At 41.1% G+C, this 22,838-nt stretch overlaps 1 protein-coding gene across 22 annotated transcripts in view; it reads right to left on the bottom strand.

The window, feature by feature from the left end:
• The window catches only part of foxp1b (forkhead box P1b), a 243,519-nt gene that overhangs the window by 190,152 nt on the left and 30,529 nt on the right, over positions 1-22,838 (bottom strand). For 15 of the 22 annotated variants that reach the window (XM_070549199.1, XM_054748493.2, XM_070549203.1 and 12 more), the window contains exon 3: positions 6,527-6,623. The exons of the other annotated variants lie outside the window; for them this stretch is intronic. The gene's annotated coding sequence lies outside the window, so the exon portion shown is untranslated. The remainder of the gene's footprint in view (positions 1-6,526; positions 6,624-22,838) is intronic. 22 annotated transcript variants of the gene reach the window in all.

Here is a 22,838-nt window from a genome sequence, read left to right as displayed (position 1 = left end):
GGGGATCTGCCAAAACGTAGATATTTCTCTACGTTTTGGCCTGTCATCTACACGAAAACTGAGTTTTTTCACACGAAAACGGATCTTTTTAAAAACTCCGGCCAAAGTGAAGATCTACGTTTTCTCCGTTTTGGGTGTCTGCGTGTGGACGGACAAAACCGGAGTTTTAAGGTCCGCAACGTCACTTTCCGCGACAAAAAATGCTGACATCACGTGTGCGACCTGTGTTTACACTAGCCGGCATCATGGAAGCCTTCAGAGCTGCGCTCTGTCACTACCCGATCCATCAATTGTCCAAGCGCTTTCTGCTTGTTTGTTTTTGCAAGCGGAATTACTGCTCCTTGCGGAAGACCACAGACAAAGGACGAAGATAAGAACGGGGGAAGTACTGCCGCCTACAGGTCTGGCATGTCCTTAACAACGTTTTTATCTGGGTACGTGTGGACAGAGTTTTTTTTTTTAAACGAGGTGGTGTGGATGCAAGTTTTGGAGGGGCGGATATTCGTTTTCAAAAAACCCGGCTACGTGTGGACTAGGCCTAAGTTGTCTTCACCTGAGATCCATCCGGGTGAATAAGACTCTTTCAAGGACCTTCTACAACACTGTGATAGTATCCACTCTCATTTATGCGGGAGGGGGGGGGGGGGGGGGGTGTAGGGGTACAATTGAAGGAAGGGACAAGGAGAAACTAAACAAGTCAAGAGGACCAGTTCTGTCCTAGATTGTCCACTGAAGTCCAACAAGCAGGTTGGGGAAGAGAGGATATTGGCCAATCTAACTTCCATCATGGCCAACACCGTGTGAGACTGTATAAGCACTGAGAAACAAATAAATAGACTTTCACACCCAAAATGCAAAATGTCATTCTTACTGGCACCTTTCCGACTTTACAGGGCAGTTTATTGTGGGTACGGTTTTTACCATCTTTTGATTGACATATTGATGTTTGTTTTTTAGTTGCTTATGAAGATATTTTTGTATGTAGATAACTGACTTATTCTTCTATATTCCCTGTCGATATGATAGCTCTGTAACTTCTAAATTCCTCACTTGTGGGATAATAAAGATTTATTCAGTTTAATTCAGTTAACTCGTGACAGTAAAAATGCAGTAGGATAGTTACAGTTGTTTTGCAACTATGTCATATGACCTGGTGATATAAATCATAAAATACATTTGATTCTAACTTCGCTTTCTACTTTATTAAGGTTAAAAAGATTATTTACGGTCATATATCGTGTATTACTTGATATATTGAAACAGCAATGCAAATTTAGCAGATGAAGTGTTAAGACGTTCCCAGTAAGCTGATGTGTAACATATCTACTGGTGTTGTGTAGGGTTAGTACCAATGAAATGAATACATCAACTTATGGTAAATTGTTTATTTGTCCGAATGGTAAATTGAAATATCACATTAAAAACCTCAACAAACGTACAAATGTTAAATACTTCCTTGCTTCTTGCAGTTCAGAAAATGACTTAATGTGCATTAACTGGTCAGACCTACACCATTGGTTTTACCATCCAAGCCAGTGAGATCACACATCCAACTGGTGTCTTCTTGTAAAAGATTGTTAGCATATCACCAAGAAACAGAAAAGGCAGCAGTCCTTGGAGAAGAGTCTTGTTTCTCTCCCGTTTGTGGATGTCCACCAGAGTTCTTCATGATTTTTTCCCAGTTAAAACTAATTCTCCAACTGCACTACAAGCATGTGCAATATGACCTAAAGTATACCGCCCACTGTGCAACCAAGTCCATTAGCTTTAAACCACTAAGATGAGATGGGCTGATTCACATTACTTTTCTTTTGTGGCTTTTCTGAGGATTGCATCAGATTTTTTTAACTTATAACGTCAATGATTTTCAGTTTCAGAAAGGGAATAAAAAACAAAACTGGAATGAAAAATGTTGTGTTTACGAAACCTGCCACCTCTGAGTAGTCTTACGTCCAAAGATCATTAACAAAAATTACACTAAGGACTGAGTATTTTACCATTATGCAGCTAGATCTATGAATATTACTAATATGAGATGTAACCAAGGGGCAAACTCCGCCTACTAAACGTGGAACCAGCAGAAGTGACAGAAACTGGAGTTCCTCCTTCATCTGCTAGAGGCTGGATCCAGAAAGAAGCAAGTTCCCATCGACTCCTGTTTTGAAATTGCCAGCTTTACAGCAGAAATAAACATGTTTACAGCCTGGATGAAAAAGCCAATTTCAGTGTATTGGGTCAAGTTTACCTTTATGACAACTCTGAGGGGGCGATTTTCTTGTAAGTCATCCATTTGGATATAATTAAAGCTTGAAATTATGAACAATTATGAGCGTGAAGTTTTGATTGACAGGTATCAGATGAGCGGTCAGTGCTAGCAGCTTGCCCCGTGCTTGCTCCAAGGAAGACCCCAGCCTTGGCCTCACAACATTTCCCGTGATTAAGTTTCAACAAATATCTCTCAACTGTTTCAGCTGATTGTCTCGTTTAGTTATAAAACATGATTGTGGACGCTCTGTCGCTCTTTTTCTCTCTCTCTCTGCTCTGTCTTGTGCACGGCTGTCAGACCAGGGGAGAAAAACGATAAACCTCCACCCTTATTTTAATATTGTGAACAAAAAAAATGCAGCAAAACATCATTTTACCTGCAGTTATTCACTAGTGAAGCAAAACGTATCTTAAACGAGCAAAACACCCATAAAAACTACTCATTAAATCAGGAAAGCAGGAAGAAATGTTATATGTTTTTACATTTTTTACTTCAGTTCAAAAACAAATATGTTCTCATCACATTTAGCTTGTATTTTAATTAAAAGATCTTCTGCTTCATTCATTTTATCATTTTTTTATAAGGTTTTGTATTAAATGCCATTAAAGAACATTTAATGTTCTTTAATGGCATTTGAGTTTTTGAAGTATCTGTTCATTTATGACAAAAACAGCGGAACACTATAAAAAACTGACATTATTCACATGAAGTAGATTTGTTATTATCTGAAAGTGTCTGATTGGTTATTAAACAAAAGGTTTTGTTGGGTTTGAGTTCAGCTGAATATTTTACAACATCCATGTGATGAAATCTGCTGTGGGTAAATAACCCAACAATTTAATGAATTGTCCCATTTTCATTTTCAGAACATCTGTGGTGTTTAGTGAGCTGTTTTCGGCATAGGTTGTGTCATCTTGATCAGACAGCTGCAGGCCTCTACTCTGTCTTGGGAGAATAATCACTGGCCAAACACATCACTTTAAAGGGCAGCATCTCACTGAGCACGTCTCAGCCTGCCCAGGGGCGGTGTGAGTGTCTGCTCATTTGGGTGTGTTTATGTTTTATCCTCAGGACCCCCGATTGTTGTTCGTTTCCTGTGCAAAGACAACATAAGCACATAAAGGCCAAAATGTGCTCTTCCCTCGCCTTCACCCACATCACAGCACTTTTCCGCACAAGTGGCTAACCAGAGATAATTATACAATTAAAACAATTTTCCACATCTATCTGTCAGCCTGATCTAATTCCCCGTTCGAATGACACTAATGGAGTAAGCCTCTTTTCCTCTCCTTCCTCAAGCAAAGCCCTTTTTGCTTATCGCAAATGACTCCAAAACATCTCCAACAGAAGCATGCTCTTGTACTATTAGGGCAGGATGTCAGTGAATAAAGTTAAAGGCAGTGTTGTTTTATTACAACCCAGAGCACAACAAGCAAATAGGGACTGTTATTTCAAACGAACTCTTCGCTGTGGGGAAAAAAGGAAAAAAACTAAGCGACCTTCACATTTTCTGAGACAAAATACACATCAATGTGAGAAAGTGGAGTTTAACGTGTTAAACTGAAGCTTGTTTTCACATTCAGCAGCAGAACGTGAAAGATAACTTGTTTGAATCAACTAGAACAACAAAGAGATTTCTGTCCAGGGGCTGATCAGAGGACAGGAATGGACTTGAATTGTGTCTTTTGGACAAATCAACACAGGGTGTGACTAAAAAGGGAGGATTTAGACAAACATTGACCTGGATATCCTGCACCTCCGTCCACCCAGTGTGAAGAAGGAACTACTCCTACACAAGTTCAAGGGGAAATGCTTGCATGGCATGTCTGTGTCCCTCTCAGCCAGCCCCAACAAGCACAATGGCAGCAGAGTGTTTTTATGTTTATGAGCTGCCCTGATGGGGATACGCATTATCCATTAGATATGAGACTGCCAGTCGAAGGGTCCGGTATTAAACCGCAAGCAAGTGCCCCATCAGCAGAGGAAAAAGGTGCCTTTTATGGCAACAGATCTCAGACTCAAGCCATCGGCCACAAAGCCCACAAATGAGGCGTTAAGTGTAGTCGCTGGGCAGCAGAGGGGGAGAGCAGAGATCTGTGACCCTCTCCTCACCCATGCATGAAACAGATTACCTTTCCTTCCATTTTGTCTCCTCTACAAAAACGCAAATACATACATGACTGCAACAGCTTTCAAAACAAAACAACTGTCACCTGTAGCAGAAATCACGCTGTGGGGACCTACACCATCAAAGCTAAATCCTACACAGCATTTGAATACATCTCCAACGGACATTTCGTGTAATTAATTGCCAGATAGAAGCACGGCTAGTGCAGCAAAAATGAAAAAACACAACTTGACACAGAAATTGGGAAAGAGAGTGGAGCTAGGGGCCTGCTGGGGTGGTTTCATCATAGAGCCTGACCCCCCCCCCCCCTGCTGCTGGGAATGGCTGGAGATGGAGGGAGGAGGGAGGAGATAGACTCTTCTTCACAGTCAGAGATTTAATTGCATGCAGATTCCATTACCTCTGCACAAATGTCACATTCTCTTCTGATCAGGGGGCACAGCAGCCACCGGCAGCATGGCTGGCAAACAGCCAGACTGTAGTGCAGAAAGTGTTCAGCCAATCGAGACACTGGGGGGCAGACGGAGGTGAGCTGAGGGGCAGCAAGGCCACTGAGCACCTGGCCACACCAAAACAAACATTTGTAAAATGCTGTTAAGATGTATTTACACAGCTAGCAGCTGACGGCACTTGGTGGGAAAAAACAGATTTTTATAAACTTCTGATTTACATGATGCACATTTGCTAGTTACTATAACTCGTTATTTAATGTCTGGCTTTATTGACATTTCAGTGAAACAAACATTTAGTTATTTATTTTTTGATTGGTTAAAATGTAGCAAAACAAAGCAACTAACTTTTTTATAATCCTTCTGTCGTACAATCTAAGGGGTAACGTTTGTAGACAGTGTGACAGAGAGAGGAAAACAGGTCTGTAAACAGATCCTGTTTTGGTGAAAATAAAAACTCTTTGCTGCAAACATTTCAAATAATAAATTCAACCGGAAACTAGAAATACATCTATAAACGTACCCGAGTCACAGTTATTCTTTCGAATGTTTGGTTTTTACGTGGAGAAAGTTCAGCCATGACGCTGATGACTTCCATGGTGTTTACAGCTAAAACACCTCTGAGACAGATTCACTCACAGCCTGCAGGGAAACCAGCTAACCCAAAACTAAAATAACGGAAAGGAAGAGTCGGTCCTAATCCATGAACCAGCTTCCATGTAACCTGTGGACAGAGCTGCTGAACTGTTAAGGACCTGTTAAAGGTCTGCAGCTCAAAACACAGAGGACTAGTGGGGGCAGGGGGAAGTATAGCAGTGTTTTAAAGGTGTATTATGTAGAAATGAAGTAAAACGGCATCCTGTAGTAAAATTTTGTTACTGCGACCGCTTCACTTCAAATCTGGAGCTTTTTGCCGGCCATCGTCAAATTACAATTGTCGGCGTTGCAGTATTAGCTCACAGGAGACACGGCAACCCCACACTGAATGATGCTAAACAGTGTTATGTCGCTCCTTCCTTTGTTGTTACAGGAGAAAAACCAACAACCCACGCAGCTGGATATGAAATATGTTTAAGTATAACCTTCCTACTTTTGGGATTTTCTCACTGTAAAAATATCACTATATTCTTACATACTGCACCTTTAAAGAGACAAATGATTAGTTCCTGCAGAATTTAGTTTTTTTAGAATAAAATATTCGTTATTAATGCAATTATAGTTTAAACTACCTATTTGGATCACAAAACACCAACAAAAGGTCATTTTCATCCTCAGGTTTTTTATGTGTGAATGAGCCAACCCTATTAATATTTATGACAGTCACAGTAAGCCGCTGAAATCCTGACATTTAAGATGTTAAAATGATCTAAATGTTTAACTGACTCAGTGTCTACGTTGTTTCCTGTTCAGAAGGACAGATTATATTTACTAACGAACTTAACGAGTTAAAAAAGACTACTGCAGGTAGATCGTATCGTCTGAGATGAGAAAAGCAGTTTGAAATGAAACCAAATCTGCCTGTTACAAACCTTCTAAGTTTAAATCTAAATCAAAATTCCCTCCATTGAACAGAGCTCCAGTTACAACTTTTTACGTTTATAATTTACATGGAGAGGAAATTTCCCGTGTGAACAAATATGAATCTCTACGAGAGAAGAAGGTGGTGGGGGCGCTGACACGTACCCCGATCACTGGCACAGGGCCGACGGGCACCTCATCCTCCAATCAGTGTTCAGCTCAGTCTTCGGCGCTGGGTCGTCGAGGCTTTGTAGAGGACACACTTGGGGGGAGAATACAACAATTACAAACAGGAAGTGAAAGGTGGGGAAAGCCCCTACCCTGGCCTGCTGAGCCCACATTTACCCAGATGACATTAGAAACAGCAAACGCAAACGTGATCTTCGTCCCCCACAAGTCTTTACTCAGCTGTGACACACGGATTCCTGCTGGAATCTCCTGGCCTACATGCGTGTAAAGCTGCTTTCCTGTCATATTTAAATGGGTAGCGGACAGAAGGAAAATTACATATAAAAATAACTTTAAGCAATTTTAAAGACAAGTTCAAGATTTTCCGGCGCCTTGTATCAGAGACGACTCACACATATGAACAGTAAATTTACAAAAACCTTCATTTCATTTCCTTCTCTTATAAAACACGTCCTATTGGCTATAACTACCTCAGTTAGTTTCAAGCACTTTCAAAAACTTGGAAATATCAGAGATTTAGAAGCTTTTTTTCAAGGATTTCAAGCACTCAGAAGATCTGAAAGCACTTACTGACAATAAAAATGTGTTTTCAATGAGAAAACTAAGAGCATATGGATTTAAAAGGAAGTCCTAAAAAAAACTTAAAGACGTGTAAATATTTAGTGAGATTAGTTGGAACCATCTTTTGAGTATCGTGGGAAAGTTGCTTGGATTAGGACTTGGATTCTTCAAAAAGACCAAACAACAGTCTTGGGTTTTTTTTATTTTTATCCAAATCATAAATGTTGTATTTATTGCCCATATTTTATAACAGAATTAACTCAGACCCTCCTAAAGTGGACCCTACCAACCCCTAACTGGGGTTAGGCTGTAATAAATTATACCACATGTCAAAAACTACCACAGGCTGCTGTGCACAAACAAGATATCTTTTGTTTTCTCTGTGTACATTAACTCTTCTTCAGCTACCGTTTAATTCTAAAACTCTAGAACAGCACCTGCCATAGCTCTGTTATGTTTTAGGTTACCCATTGAAATACAACAGCACAAGCCTTTCTGGGCACATATTAAGACTTTAGCAAGACTAAATGACATTTACAAAAATAAATAATACCTACTCCTAACTTTGCATTTCACATCTTACTTCCTTCTGTATTTTCTTTTTTTAATATTGTTTTCTACCAGTTCCAAGTCAGGTCATAGCTAACGTGTGTATTTTGACTGTGTTTAGGTATAAAATGATCTCTTTTAGAGAAAAGGTTGGAGATGACGTGGGAGCTGTTTCTCTTTCAGAGGAAAACACAGCTAATGTACAACCGTGTACCCCCAGTGCTGAGCAAACTGGTACACTCTTTAGTTATGTTCTTGTTTTTTTTTTTTTTTTTGTGTTGGAAACTGCTGTCTGATATGTTTGTGCCTGATTGGAAGGTATGGTGTTGTGATGAAAGCTGTGCCTGCGCCGGAAACATTTGACATTTCCTTGATATCATATATGTGAAACCTCTATGCAAAACCAAAAATTCATTTAAACCTCAAAAAAACAACTTAAAACAGAGCGTGTACCCAAAAAAAATAAAACTAATATTTAGGTGCAGTCAAGAAACAGTAAACAACAGCATCAGTACAAAGTAAAAAGACAGTAAAAAGAATCCATTACAACATAATGTGTTTTAATCCTTGTGGTCTCAAATGTAATAACATCCTCATCTGTTTTAATATGAGTTTTTACTTTATATAAATGATGCAACACATATTACAAAACATCTGGGACAAACAAGCTAGTGTGAAAGCTCAAAAGCATTCATCTGCATCCAGATAAACAAGTGGAAAGATGCTAATGACTTCCTTATTCAGTCCAGATCATGCAAAAGAGGCAGAGGAATTGATGGCGTCTGGTTCGGTCCTTGTCACAAGAGTCGCGGCTGCACGTGTGGCTCGTTGCCCCATGAGATGTTTCAGGCTCGTGCTCCTAGCAGCACAACAATTCAGCTCCCGGCTAATTGGCCTGCTCCATAAAAAAGTGTGTCAAAAACTCAATCTATAATTCAGTTTTACAGTGAAGCAGCAACCAGACACAACAAACCAGCACCGTCTCATAATTCACCAGTTTGGAATTCAACTTACCCCATTAGTTTATCCGTAGTTTCAACAGTCTGACAGCATTCCTTGGCCTCCCATCGGCCTCAGATAAAACCCCTCTGATTACTCACTTGCATGCCTGCCATTAAACTCCAAAATATGCTGATCCTAATAGGGCGCCTCTGTCACCACGGATTTATGGCTGTCCTGTAGAGTCTCCATCCCCCTCCACCAGGAAACAGAGGGCATGATAGCCACGTCTGCCACATGCAATATTGAAACTCACATCTCTACTGGGAAGGTTAAGAAAGCTCAAGTTGTCAACTCTTAATATGGAACATTTTGGGAAAAAAGCTGGAACTTTAAAACATGGTTACTAAGATGCTATGTGTCCATAAAATCAGACAATAAAACTAATTATTCCCTTTAACAGTGAAGGATTTCTACACAGTGGTTTTAGTCAACTATCATTAATCCTTCTCTGAAAATGTAGTTTTAATACTTTTGTTGCTCTATTAACTTTAATTTTGGCTCAGTTTCTGATCTCCTCACCAAGCAGCTACACAAGTTGTGTTAGCCACAGCCTGTTTATGAGTTTTAAAACAACATGGACATCTGAAGACTTCCAGCTTCATAAAGAACAGTCAGCTAGGTCTGATTTGTCCCTGAAATGACCTAACACAAGGCAGCTGCTTGAACTTAACTAAGGAGAAATTATGATAGAAAAAGCTGTAATAAATGACTGAGGTGAGTAAAAAAGATACAAGACAGTCTAAGAGGTTGAGTCTCATGTGTCATAAGTTCAGGGTTTCCCCCAGAAAATGAGTTAAAGGGACTATAAGGAAGTTTGACAGCCAAAACATGTATAGAAATAATAAATGTCTTCTTCAGACATTCTCCTGCAATGCCCTGGTCCTGTAGAATGAGCCCTGGCATTTTTACTGTGATTGCCTGTTTTTCTGTAAAATCACAGAAAAAGAGAGCTGCTCGGGTCGAGCAGGCTGCTTCATGCGTGTTCACGCTCAGGCATCGCCCGTAGCGTTTGCTATCCGTAGCTTTAGCAGCAGAGAGAGAGGTAGTGCCACTTTGTCGCTGTTCCTAACGCCTAGTGACAAAGCTAGCTACATTTCTGAGGACCCTTAGCTACTTTCTGTAGAACTTTCTTCTAGATATTTCCTGCAAATTAGCAACAAAATAGCCATTTTCGCTTTGAACCGTTCTTTGGTTTGACGTTGTTTCAGCTAACATCAAGGATATAAATGTTACAGATACCTCAAATGTTACTGGCACCTTAGCTCACCTAGTAAGATGGCTGACTCTCATGCAGAAGACCTGGGTTCAATTCCGAATGTGAACATAGTTTATTTGGAGATTCTTTTTTACATTAATGGTATATTTTTTTACAGTAAGATGCCCAAATTTTTATTTGAGACTCGCCAAACGGCATTGAATTCACAGATAAAAAAGATGTGGGTTCAACTTTCATTTTGGAACAATTTTTCAAGCAAGGGAAGGGAATGATCTGAGCATGCAGGAGGACTGACCCATCTTAAACCTTTGTCGGCTGTGCTGAAGAGAAAGGTACAGAACCAAATGATTTAATTAATTAGCTGTGTGTTCTCCTGTCCTCTGTCCTCCAGGCCACACACACACATACACACACACACACACTGCACATTCGGCCGGCCGACGAGAAAGTGCAGCTGCAGAGATAGAGGCACATAATTTTATTAATTTGCTGTATTATTCTGTCCTCCAGGCCACACACACACACACACACACACACACACACACACACACACGGGACGCTCTCAGAGCTCTGTGCTCTGTCTCAGCTGTTATTTTCGTTAAGGAGTGTGCGCGTACAGCATGCGCGCCTCGTGCACGAGCCTACTATTGAAGCTGTCGTTACGCTTTTGGCCTGAGGGGGCAATCGCGAGCATAAAAATTCAAAAGTCCGAAAAGTCCCTTTAAGCCTGGCGGCTTAAGCCGTGGGGGGGAGGGGGGATCGCGCGCTCCGCCCCGCAGCGCTCCTCCGTGAGAGCGGGGCGGGGGGGTTGCGCGCTCCATCCCAAAACGCTCCTCTGTGAGAGCGGGGGTGGGGTGGTTGAACACGTTCCGCTGCTGTTTCTCACCAGTATCAGCTGATGGAGGGCTCTAGTTTCGCTACGCCGTTCGTGTCAACAGACACGGTAGGGTCGGGGAGGGGGACGAGGCGTGACGCTTAGCCTGGCGGGTGGGCAAGCAAAGCCTGGCGGCCCGCCAGGCTTATAAAGTGCTGTGGGAAACCATGATAAGTCTATATTTTCTGACAAAAAGGTTGACATAATCTATTCCTCTATCCATCATTTAGTTCTTAAGGTGAACTGCAGTAGTTTGTCCATCTAAGACAAATTAATACAAGCCTATCATACCTTGAATGAATGCATCTCTTGGTTCTCGCCTACTACTGCATCATGTTTTATCTCAGTATCTGTAAATGCGATAAAGTTGTTGTTGTTCATTTGTTTACTGATAACCATTAGTGGTAGAGGCCACGTTGAATCAATCAGACAAAGACTTTTTGAGCCTTTCAATAACATCTAGCCAGTAGTTCACAAGATATTCTTTAATAAACAGAAAACAAAGATATCACCTTTTGATGAAGAGCTCATCTACTATTGATCTCATCTACTGATCACCTTGAAAGTTGTGTGAAATTGCTCAGAAGGGATGGGCAATCAAATAGAAAAAATGAAACTGACTTTTCGTATATGCTGAGGTGGCATGGCCAGGCCTCGAATTTCGACTACTCGCCCAAAAAATATAAATGGCTATAACTTCATACTCAAAGAGTATAATTACAAAAATTTCTGTGGTCATTCGACATCACACAAGCCCCACCCCCTCAGGACCAAAAATGTCAAGTTTTACTGTGATAGGTCCCAAATCGCCCCATATCACTTTATCACCACAAAGTTGTAGCTGGTAACTCAAGACAAGTGGGTGTTTCTTGGCGTCACTTTATGGGAATTTTCAAAAGAGGGTGGGGCTGTGGCGGCACAGCGAAGTCAGGCATACCGCCGTGGCCATACATTTGCCTCCCATTTTGTCATTTCTAAAGATATCGCCATGAAACTCCTGGTGAGTGATCCTAGTCTGGCTCCCAAAAAATTCTGATGTGACAATCTGGTGGGCGTGGCCTATTTTCTTAAATAGCTCCCCCTAGGACCATTAAAATTGTCAGCCCCAAGCCATGCTTTGACTGAGGATTACGAAATTTGGGACACTAATGTAGTGTCTCTGGACCTATGTTACAACCCGTCTAGGAGGGGGCAGGCCACAACATGAAGATGGATTGCCATTTTCCACAGATCCCAAGTACCACACCACAGTTTGACTTATATACAAGGATATTTATTTACAAGTTTTATTTTAACTGAAAGCGAGGGAGGATAAATATAACTCAGGGTGAACCAAAGTCCAAAACAACTAACAAAACACCCCTAACTTAAATAATCCAAAAAAAGTCTCTTGGAGCCAAGCGCAAAGTCGCACAGGAGGTTGGCCATTTTGGTCCAAGTACTCGATTTAGTGGTTTTTGCACACGTTGTTTGGAGAATGATGCTCCGTCACCCTTTTCACTGATCACCTTCAAACTTCTGCTATATACTCTTAAGCTATAGAGGAAACAATTCAACTGTTGGATTTTTCAAAAGTTGAAAGGTGTGGGCATGGCTAAGCCTCAAACTTTGACCTGTCGCCATGACATTCTTTTTTTTTCACAGCTCCCTATTGGACTCATTTCATCCAATCACCAGCAATCTCTGGCAAATAGCAGTAGACAAGTTGAGGTAACTTGGTGTCCAGTATTGGCAGGGTTCAAAAAAAGGTGGGGCTTTCGGAGCATGGCAAATTTTGCCATCACGCCATGTAAATATGTTTGCCTCTCATTTCCTCAGTTATCGTGATATTGCTACAAATTCTCTGGTGAGTGATCCTAGTCGGACTACCAATAGCAATGGACATGATAGGTTAGTGGGCGTGCCTATTTTCAGAAATAGCGCCCCCAAGGACCATTAAAACTGTCAGCCCCAAGCCATGCTTAGACTGAGTATTACAAAATTTGGTACACTGATGTGGTGTCTCAAGACCTACAAAAAAAGTCTCTTGGAGCCAAGTGCAAAGTCGCACAGGAGGTCGGCCATTTTACTCAATTTAGTGGTTTTCGCACACGTAGTTTGGAGAGTGATGCCCCATCGCCCTTTTCACCAATCGCCTTCACACTTCTGCTATATACTCTTAAGGCATAGGGGAAAAAATTTAACCGTTGGATTTTTCAAAAGTTGAATGGTGTGGGCGTGGCTAAGCCTCAAACTTTGACCTTTCGCCATTACATTACTTGACGTAATAACTCCCTTGTGCATGATCAGATCCATATCAAACTTTGTCTGTGTGATCACTGACCACATCTCAAGACAGTGACAATGTGGACAGCTGACATCACCTAAGCCCCGCCCCCTGACAACAGGAAGTTGATTGTTTTATGGTGAAATGCCCATATTTGTCCCCTCTAATTTAGTCAACATGACACTAAGGTCATGCATTGACTTCATGATGATGTAATGGCCATTCAGTTCTGACAGCTTTCCAGAAAGGGAGGGGCTTTGATGCCATGGCGAATTCTGGCGTGACGCCGTGACCTTACGTTTGACTGTAACTTCCGCAAACAGCCTCCGATCTGCACGAGACTAAACATGACAATCAACAATCATGCCCTTTAGCCAACGATGCACAAACGGTTGGTGAACGTTGTATAATATCACCACAGCGCCCCCTACATACGTTTAAAACTGTAGTAACTCGTACAGGCAAGGTCACAACTGCACCAAACTTGCTATATGCCATCACACAAAGGCACCCAACACAATCCTGTGGTCATTGGTTGATATTGCTTTAGCTCCGCCCCATGACAGATATTAGGCCCTGAATAACACATGCATGATACAATTCACACCAAACTGCACACAAATGATTGTTGTCAACCAACAAACCTCTTCATGGAATATTTCCTACATTTGGGATAGTGCCCCCTAGATACAATAAAACCTTTGTAATTTCTGCAAAAAAGCTACAAACTATATCAAACTTGGTGGGAGTCATCACACTACTGCAATCAGCACATGTATGTGCTCAATCGTTCAAATCACTTTAACTCCGCCCACTTACAGCCTTTTGGCTCTAGATGACCCATGCAACGGTTGGTTGATGCCAAATTAACAGAAAACCATCTTTCATGACCAAAGATGCCCTCTATGGGATTTAGTTGTAAATGGTCACAGCGCCCCCTAGATGGGTTCAAACTTTATCAACTTCTAAAGACAAGGTCAGAATGGCATTTTACTTGGCTTGTGTCATCACGTGACTGCACCAAACACATTGATGTGGTTGTTGGTTCTAATCCCTTTAGCTCCGCCCCCTTTCAGCTCTTTGGCTCTAGAAAGCACACGCAACGTCTGATTGATGCCAAACTACCACAAAACCATCTTTGACTCCCTAAGAGGACCTCAATGGGATTTTTATGTAATTGGTCACAGCGCCTCCTAGATAAGATTAAGAGTTAATTACTTCCTACTACAAGGTCACAATGGCACTAAACTTGGCTTGTGTCATCACGTGACTGCACCAAACACATTGATGTGGTTGTTGGTTCAAACCCCTGTAGCTCCACCCCCTTTCGGCTTTCTGGCTCTAGATGATGCACACAACGTCTGATTGATGCCAAAATAACAGAAAACCATCTTTGTCAACCAAAGCTGACCTAAATGGGATTTTTCTGTAGTTGGTCACAGCACCCCCTAGATAACTATAACCTTCAATGACTTCACAAAACGTGGTCTGAAGAGCATTAAACTTCGTCTGTGTCATCACACCACCAGTGTGTTAACCCCCAGAAAATCAAATTTAGAAAACAACTGCAAAATCTTTTTTTTACCTTTCACAAGTTGTTCTAGGAGGCCAGATAAACGGGCCTATTTACACATTTTAACAGCCAATAGTGTTGCATAACTGAACAATAGGACCTATTAGCAATGTAAATGTGGTTTTAAAAAGAAAAAAAAATGGGGAAGGTTTATTTTTGTATACTTAAATCTGATGTTGTAATATTACAACCGTGGGTCTCTGGGGGGTAAAGATAGAGTATCCCCTAGTTGGTAGATGTGTAATTTAATGGTGGGCTCAGAGAAGATGCTGAGTCAGGGTGAGATGCAGACGAGGAGACCGTTTGCGGTTTCTGGTGTCGGGGTGGTCGATGTTTATGTTTAGCGGACGTGCCCGGGTGCACCAGACTGCCGGCCAGGCCGAAGCGGCGTGGAGCTGCGAGGGCCGAACGACGATACTTGCACTTTCATTGTCATTATTCTTCCTGTTAGCCTATAGCAACACAAATTGTGAAGAAATGCTTATGAGAGAGAAGGAAAAGGAGTAAAAATACAGGTAGATAACAGCAATGCTGCAGCACAGCTTATTTGGTACGTACTGTACTGTTTTGACTAGGGTTGCACAATGTATCGAAAATTTATCGTCATTGCGATAACAGGACGTGCGATAGGCCCATCGCAAAGCACGTCAAAAATGGCGATAAATGTTTGGTTCAAACATTTCCATCCGTGTCATACATCACCTTTTTGTAAACCAGCTCTGTTTTTTACGCGGAAGTATTATTTGACCAATCAAATGTAGCCCCTCTGATATGCAGCCAATCAGATGGGTCCATTCATGTAATACGCCTGCCCCCTACGTAGACCCTTACCCCAAAATTCCACTATCTCCGCTCCGCCTCCGCTTTCCGCTGCCGCTCGCTTCCCTTGTTCGTCATGCTGGCTCAGATTAACGAACGCACTTTGTGCTGAGGTTTCTGGAATCAGCGCTGCTTTCAAATGTGAACGTGAGTCCGCTCGGTGTCGTTAAGCAGCTGATAATAACCGGGCTGACTCCAACACGTGCCGGTGAACCAACCCACCTACCTCCATGTCGCTAGTGTTCCACCGGGTGGTGACGTTAGCCCCAGGCTCCAGTTAGCTTCCAGCTAAAAGGCTACAGCACTCTCCTCCCAGTCCTACCCTGCTAAAGAGAGCCTGGAAAAGTTCCCCCCACACATCAAAGTGATTTTTCATTTATGAGCTTTTATAACCTTGTTAATCAGGATAGTTGATTTGCTGCTGCACATAAGCTGTCAGTCAGAAGCTCTGCTAGCCGGTTATCTTAGAGGAGCTAGTTCAATTTGTTAGCTTGTTATCAGAATCATAGTTGCAGTTTCATCATCTGAGCTGCTTTTTAAGATCTAGGTAAACTTGTTCAATTTGGGGTTAAAAACAAACATTTTCACATATTTTCCATGTAGTTTTTTGCCAGTTCCTCTTCTGAAAGGTAGACAATTGTTTTTCTCTTTCCCGCCGGAAAATCTTAATATTCTCCTAGTTTGGCCCAGCACAGATCACTTCCCAATAGCAGCAACAGCCTTATATCATAACCACATAAGTGGAGAAAATGCTCAGTAGCAAGGAGAGAATTTGCTGTTGCATTTAAGTGATGTTAACTATTATTTAACATTTAAACTTATTTTCTGATATTTTTATTTACTCAAAAAACCCTGGTAAGGGATGTTTTTCTGTATTTGGAGCATCAGAAAAGTTTAATGGTGGTGGTGATGTTTTAAGGTCACTGAGAAACTGCATGCATGCAGTTTGTTGTTTTGCTGCTAATACAGTAGCAGGTGCAGCTGCATATTTTTGCAATAAAAATGTTATGTTGTAATGGAATTCATGCATTAATTTTTGTTTGCTTTGAACCCAGAGCAGACGTCACACGCCAGACGACATCAACACTGCATACTTTAGTATTTGTTCATTTATCATGAGTAATATCGACATCGCAATATTAAGCACTGTTATCGAATATCGCAGGTTTTCCTAATATCGTGCAGCCCTAGTTTTGACAGTGTTTCACCTGTTACGTTGAGGGAATGATATTCTCAGAATACCACTTTCTCAGTCTTGTTGCTTCCAGAAGATTCCAGAAAGGCCAGGGATGCACTTTTATTTTCTACACTTTTTATATAGTTTTCGGTAATTATTCATAACGATCAATATGATTTTGTTTTATCGATATTAATAAATTATTTGATGCGATCAATAACCTGTTCTACCAAAGAAGAAACAGAGATGAATAAAGTACATTTTTTGGGAGTCAAAATCCACATATTATTCATGAAATGTCTGTTCTGGCTCTCCCAAGCAGATAGATTTAGCTGTATTAGTGAGTAAAGGTGTCACAACAGGTATCTTCAGCCACACCATCAAGAGACACAATAAACTCTGGACTAGAGCTGAAACAACTAATCGATTTAATTGACTATAATCGATTATTAAAATAGTTAACAACTTTTTTAGTCATCGATTAGTTGTTTAATAATCACATTTTACCACATAAAGTCTATTTTTACCACAATCTGACATCGGTTACAAGCTGTTAAATTTGCCGCCAGTGTGTGGCAGTAATGAGCCACTGATCCACTAGTGGAGCCGTAGAAGAAGAAACGAGCCAATAAGTGCCCTCGGTTTTCATGACGTAACTCGTTACTGACGCTCATCTTGCTGTGAGAGATGGTGGAACAAGAAGAAATACGGAAGAAAAATAGAAGCGACAAAACTGAAGAGAAACCCCGGACAAAAACCTCACGAGTATGGGAGCACTTCACTCTAGATGCCATGAAAAGACAGGTGACCTGCAAAATATGCAAAAACCATCTAGCATGGCACGGAAGCACGACGTCCCTAAGTGAACATTTGAGACGAAAACATGTGGGGGCTGATGCAGCAGAGGAAAAGCCAGCCCGGTAAGTAACAGAAAATAAACAAGCTAAATATAGTGGTCCATCACTACACGCAGATCAAATTTGGGACTTAGTGTTTTAGCTGAGTTCGTTATAGTGGATGTTAAACATGTTTTTTTGCCGCGTCAGTCTACGTTGTTCTACTTCTGATTGATTAGATGCAATCGTGAATCTCCTCCGTGTTGTGAATCATGCGCTTGCCAAATTTAGCACGTCTGTTTATAAGAATGTTCTCGTTAAGAGAAAAACGGCACAAACCCATAACTATGTTCCTCATTCAAAAAAGGACCACTCCGCAGAGAAAAATACACAGACGAGCTGTGTCCAGGTTAATATAACGCGGCATAGTTGTACGCTTTCAATTTTTAAATACAGGAGAAATTCAGAAAGTAATTTTTTTTACTATTGAAAGGCTGTTTTACTATCTAACGCTGTAAAACGCCTCACAACACATTTTTATCAAAATAAATGATCACTGTATATTGTTAATTAATTCAAATAATATAATATTGATTTAGTGTTGTAGTGTGTGAGCTGCTTTATTTTATATGTGTACTTATTTCAGTCTATTTGTGTTTCTTATGCAGAAAAAAACAAGCAACGATGGACAACTACATGGGGAACAAGACACTCACCCCCAGCAATTCTACATTATTTTTTATGGAATTTACCTCTTATATTTTGATGCCAAAAAATTATTCTGGACTGATATTTTGCACTGTTTAGCTCATTTTACACCACTGACTGTCTTCATGTGCAATAAAATAGATTGCAGTCAACTGCACAATTCTCTTATGTTTTTCTTTTTCTTAACTGAAATGTATTCATCACTCGTATAGGTTAAATAGCTAAACAATAACAAACCGATTAATCGAAAAAAATAATCGACAGATTAATCGATTATGAAAATAATCGTTAGTTGCAGCCCTACTCTGGACATGTACCAAGTCATTGAAACAAGTCATATAATGCAGAACTTCCAACTTTCAAGCAGCTTCTTCTATTTAACATAGCCCATTAAATATACCCTCAGGGGACTGTACACAAGGTTTCCAGAGCATCTGACTTACAGTAAATCCAGTCAGAGATCAGACCAAGCAAAAACGGCCAACTGCTTCATGTGATATTGGTGCCGTATTGGATCAATGGCTCGACCCATACAACGTCCAGTACATCATCTAATAAGACCCGATCTTTGGGAACACCCCTAGCTGACCCATGCTGCTGGGGACAATTACAAGAGAGTGGTCTTTCAGGACCAACGCCCACTTGACCCGGTAAAGGCGTAGAGGAGATCCACATGATTTAAACTTCTCCCTAAGACGTGCTGACAAGGTTACAGGGTCATTGCAGACATTAACAGGTCAGCGTGTGGCCCACTTGGGAACAATTACTCCCAGTCACAGCTAAGTGGACACTTGATTGAACACGACGGAGGCAGGACACACTTCCCACAGATAACAATCCCAAAAGCCATTTAGGATAAAAAGCCCTTGTGATACAGCCTTTATGGGCAAAATTCATCTTCCCTTTTCCCTTTTAGAAGAATGTGAGAGTGTGATAGAGAGCCATTCTTTGGGAGAGATGAGTTTCTCGAAGCATTACCATTTTCTGCTTACGACACAGAAACAATTACAAGGTGACTGGGAGAAAAGGCTAAACAACGGGACGAGCTTTTAAGATTTCATTTTTCATTGATAGGGCCAACATATATGGCATCTTCGACAGAATACTCACATTTTCACCAGCAGCAAAGCTAGACTCAACATCAAGCTGAACCCATAAATATCTCAACTCTGATTAACCGTGAGAGTGCTGACGGGATTCCTTTTTTGTTTTATTTGATGGTGTTCAAACCTTTAACCCACTGACAGTTTGACCCCTCTCCAAACCAGTGACTAAAAACTTTGCCTCGAACATCTAGAGTCTTGTGCATCTACACAGTAACAAAAACAAACAGTTGATGCGTTTCATCATTGTATGGGTTCAACATGCTCTACAAATGAGGAGGGAAGACAAACCGCATGGTTCTGGGTAGCTACTAGATAGAGTGTAAAGGCCTCTCTTCGTAAACAAATGAGGCGTATCGATTCACAAACACATTTGCATAGCTGCGTGTTGTTTGCAGCATTGTTTCTCTTATTCATGTATTTATTTATTTTAGCAGGGGGCTTTGTTTGTTTATTTTTGTGCAATATGAAATCAGCTCCACATTGTCCTCAGATCTGCAGCGGTGGGTGATGCGGCAGCTGTTGGTTGTTGGTTGCTGGAGATGACACAGTTCACCACTGCTCCAGAAAACAGAGCACCCAAGCACAGCTGCAGAGGCGGGGAGAAACTTTGCCTCTTTCAAAAAGAAAAAGAGATAAACAAATCAGTCATCAGGCCAATTGATATAACTTCAGAAGGACTGTTTATTTATTTTCTACCTCCTTTTTTTCTGACCAGGAAGCTCAACGTCAGCTGCAACAAAAATAAATAAAGAAAAATAATAGTAAAAATTCTCCTGAACGGACTTTTTGGCTATTAAGGAGTGTGTTTCTGAAAAAGGTTATAAGTAATCAGTCACGCATTCTTCTAAAGGACTGATGAGCTAACGGCTGGCCCAAGTGCTGAAAAGACTGACGTGACTTTGGCTTTGTTGTGGTTGCTTGAATAAAATGGTAAATGGCCTGTACTTGATATAGCGCCTTCTAGAGTCCTAGAACCCCCCAAGGTGCTTTACAACACAATCAGTCATTCACCCATTCACACACACATTCACACACTGGTGGGGATGAGCTACAATGTAGCCACAGCTGCCCTGGGGCGCACTGACAGAGGCGAGGCTGCCGAGCACCACCAGCAGGCAATGTGGGTTAAGTGTCTTGCCCAAGGACACAATGACAGCGACAGACTGAGCGGGACTCGAACCAGCAACCTTCCGATTACGGGGCGAGCACTTAACTCCTGTGCCACCGTCGCCCCATTAGCCTCATTAGTTGTAGAATGGAGAGACTAACAAGCCTCCCAACAATATTGGGGCAAGAAACACAAAAGTGTATTAAAAATTAATTTATCAAACCATGCAGAATTTCTAGGGATGTACACAGTGAACCGGTTAACTGCCATAAAGGTCATAACCAATTATAACAACACTACTCGGTTAGCTGTTATTTAAGGCTGCCGTGATTATTTGACTCCTCACGACAAACAAAATAGTCGACTATTAATTTAACTCATTCACTGCCAGCCATTTTCTGATATGTAAAGCCCTTCGCTGCCAGCGTTTTTCAGCGTTTTTACTGGGTTTTTTTAAGACTCACAGAACGTTGTGCGCTAATATGATGTCAACGCCAAAACAACCAAAACAAAGAGTGGACTCACCTCTTACATCAGGAAGAGTGTTCGTGTTATCCGTTCTTTCATAATTCGTTGTCAAATTGTGATCGGCAGAAGCGTTTCCGGTTCGCGCTTCACTTTTTTTACAGCAGCGGCTCTAAACGATCTCCTAACACATGGATTTTCTGCTTCCTGATCACGTGACGTGTAACGTACATGAATGAAGATCTGCTTTAGAGCTGGGATGTTTGTTCTCACGGTGATGGGGCTCATTCCGACACCCACACAGTAAAAAAAAATGCAAATGACGACTTTTGTCGTCAATGACAGTGAATGAGTTAATAGTCGATGCGTTGTTTATTTTATAAAAAAAAAAACTTTTAATCGCGCCTGCTGCAGCATGTTCAGTAGTTGCTTCCTGCCTCTCTGCTCAGCTGCCGCTACGAGGCGCACGCGCAGTAGTGGCCATCCAGATCAGCCATCGTCACCGGAGAAAGAAGAAATAGCAAATCGGCAACGTAGCTCAAAATTTTGGGAGCATTATACAAATTCAAAAGAAAGGCCCATAGAGTGCAAACTCTGCAAAGAGAAACTCTCCTTTCACCGGAGCACATCGGTGACGCACGAGCACCTTAACAGGAAGCACATCATGGCGGAGAAGAAAGTCGCCTCGGTAAGTTTACCTCTTGTTAGCTGCTAACATCAACAGAGAGTTACTTGAATTCATAGGAGTAGCAACATCAGTAGCGGTGGTGATTTTATTACCTTTAGAACACGTTTATGTGTGGCATATTTTTGCTCTAATTACAAACACTAATGATTTATTTCATCCCGCTACGTTACAGTGTTACTAAAAGTGCTCTTCTTCAATGGACGAGTTTGTTATGTGCACACTTCAGCAAGCCAACTTCAAGGCCATTGTGAGCATGTTGGTCACGAGACTCCTGTCCATGGTCGGTGATCAAGGTTTCAAAGAGACGATCAAGCAGTTCAACCCAGGTTACCACGACAACAACCTACCAGGCTGATCCCATTTCACCACCATGATGGAAAAAAATATTAAACAACATTCAAGGTGTGTGTGTGTGTGTGTGTGTGTGTGTGTGTGTGTGTGTGTGTGTGTGTGTGTGTGTGTGTGTGTGTGTGTGTGTCAGTTTATCTCTGGACACAAATGAAATAAACATTAGAATAAAATGTTTTCATGATGAAATAAAAAGGTGGCTGACTGAGCAATCAAGAAAAAGGCATAAAACATTTTCGTTGTGTGAAATCTTAACCTACTTTATTTGATATAACAGAATTATTAAGCTGGTAAATAAACTAACTTTAATATCTTTTATCTTTACGGTAAAGCAGACCCTCGCAGCTGCCGATGATCCCTGACTGCTGACGTGTGGACCAGCCGTGCTACAGAGGCGTACCTTGGTGTGTTCTGCCATTTCGTTTCGTGAGTTAAGATTGGAAGATGAAGCGCTTCAACTTTGCCACCATGCCTCTTGTGAACACAAGTCATTTTTGTGCACAATTAATTTTTGGTTTTAGGTGCCTACCTCCATCTGAATGTAGCAATTGTATTAACAGGTTACAAAGTTAATTAAAAGTTGTTTGATAAGCTACCATCTTGTCTTTTTTATTAGATGACACATAGCTGATCACACTTCAGATTAGAATCTAATGATGGCTATATTAGAGCATCCTGGTGCAATAAGCTAAACTTTTATGAATGACACGATTAGTCGACTAATCTTCAACAAATCTGGTGATCGGTTGACTATAAAAAAGTCATTGTGGCAGTCCTACTGCTGTTCACATCCTACTGTGTTTGAGTATAATATTTAGGGATGTAAGAAAATATCAATATGGCAATACATCATAATATTTTTTCCAGCAATATTATATCGATATTCAAAAGCCGTGTATCGGAAATATCGATATGGCAATATATCGTGATATTTTTCCTGCGATTATTACATCGATTTTCAAAAGCCGTGCATCTAATTCTTGAAAGAATTT

Source organism: Nothobranchius furzeri, chromosome 3, assembly GCF_043380555.1.
Source record: "Nothobranchius furzeri strain GRZ-AD chromosome 3, NfurGRZ-RIMD1, whole genome shotgun sequence".
NCBI classification, from domain to species: domain Eukaryota; kingdom Metazoa; phylum Chordata; class Actinopteri; order Cyprinodontiformes; family Nothobranchiidae; genus Nothobranchius; species Nothobranchius furzeri.
The sequence above is the reverse complement of the archived record's forward strand: the minus strand, read 5'-3'. Positions and strand labels throughout refer to the sequence as shown.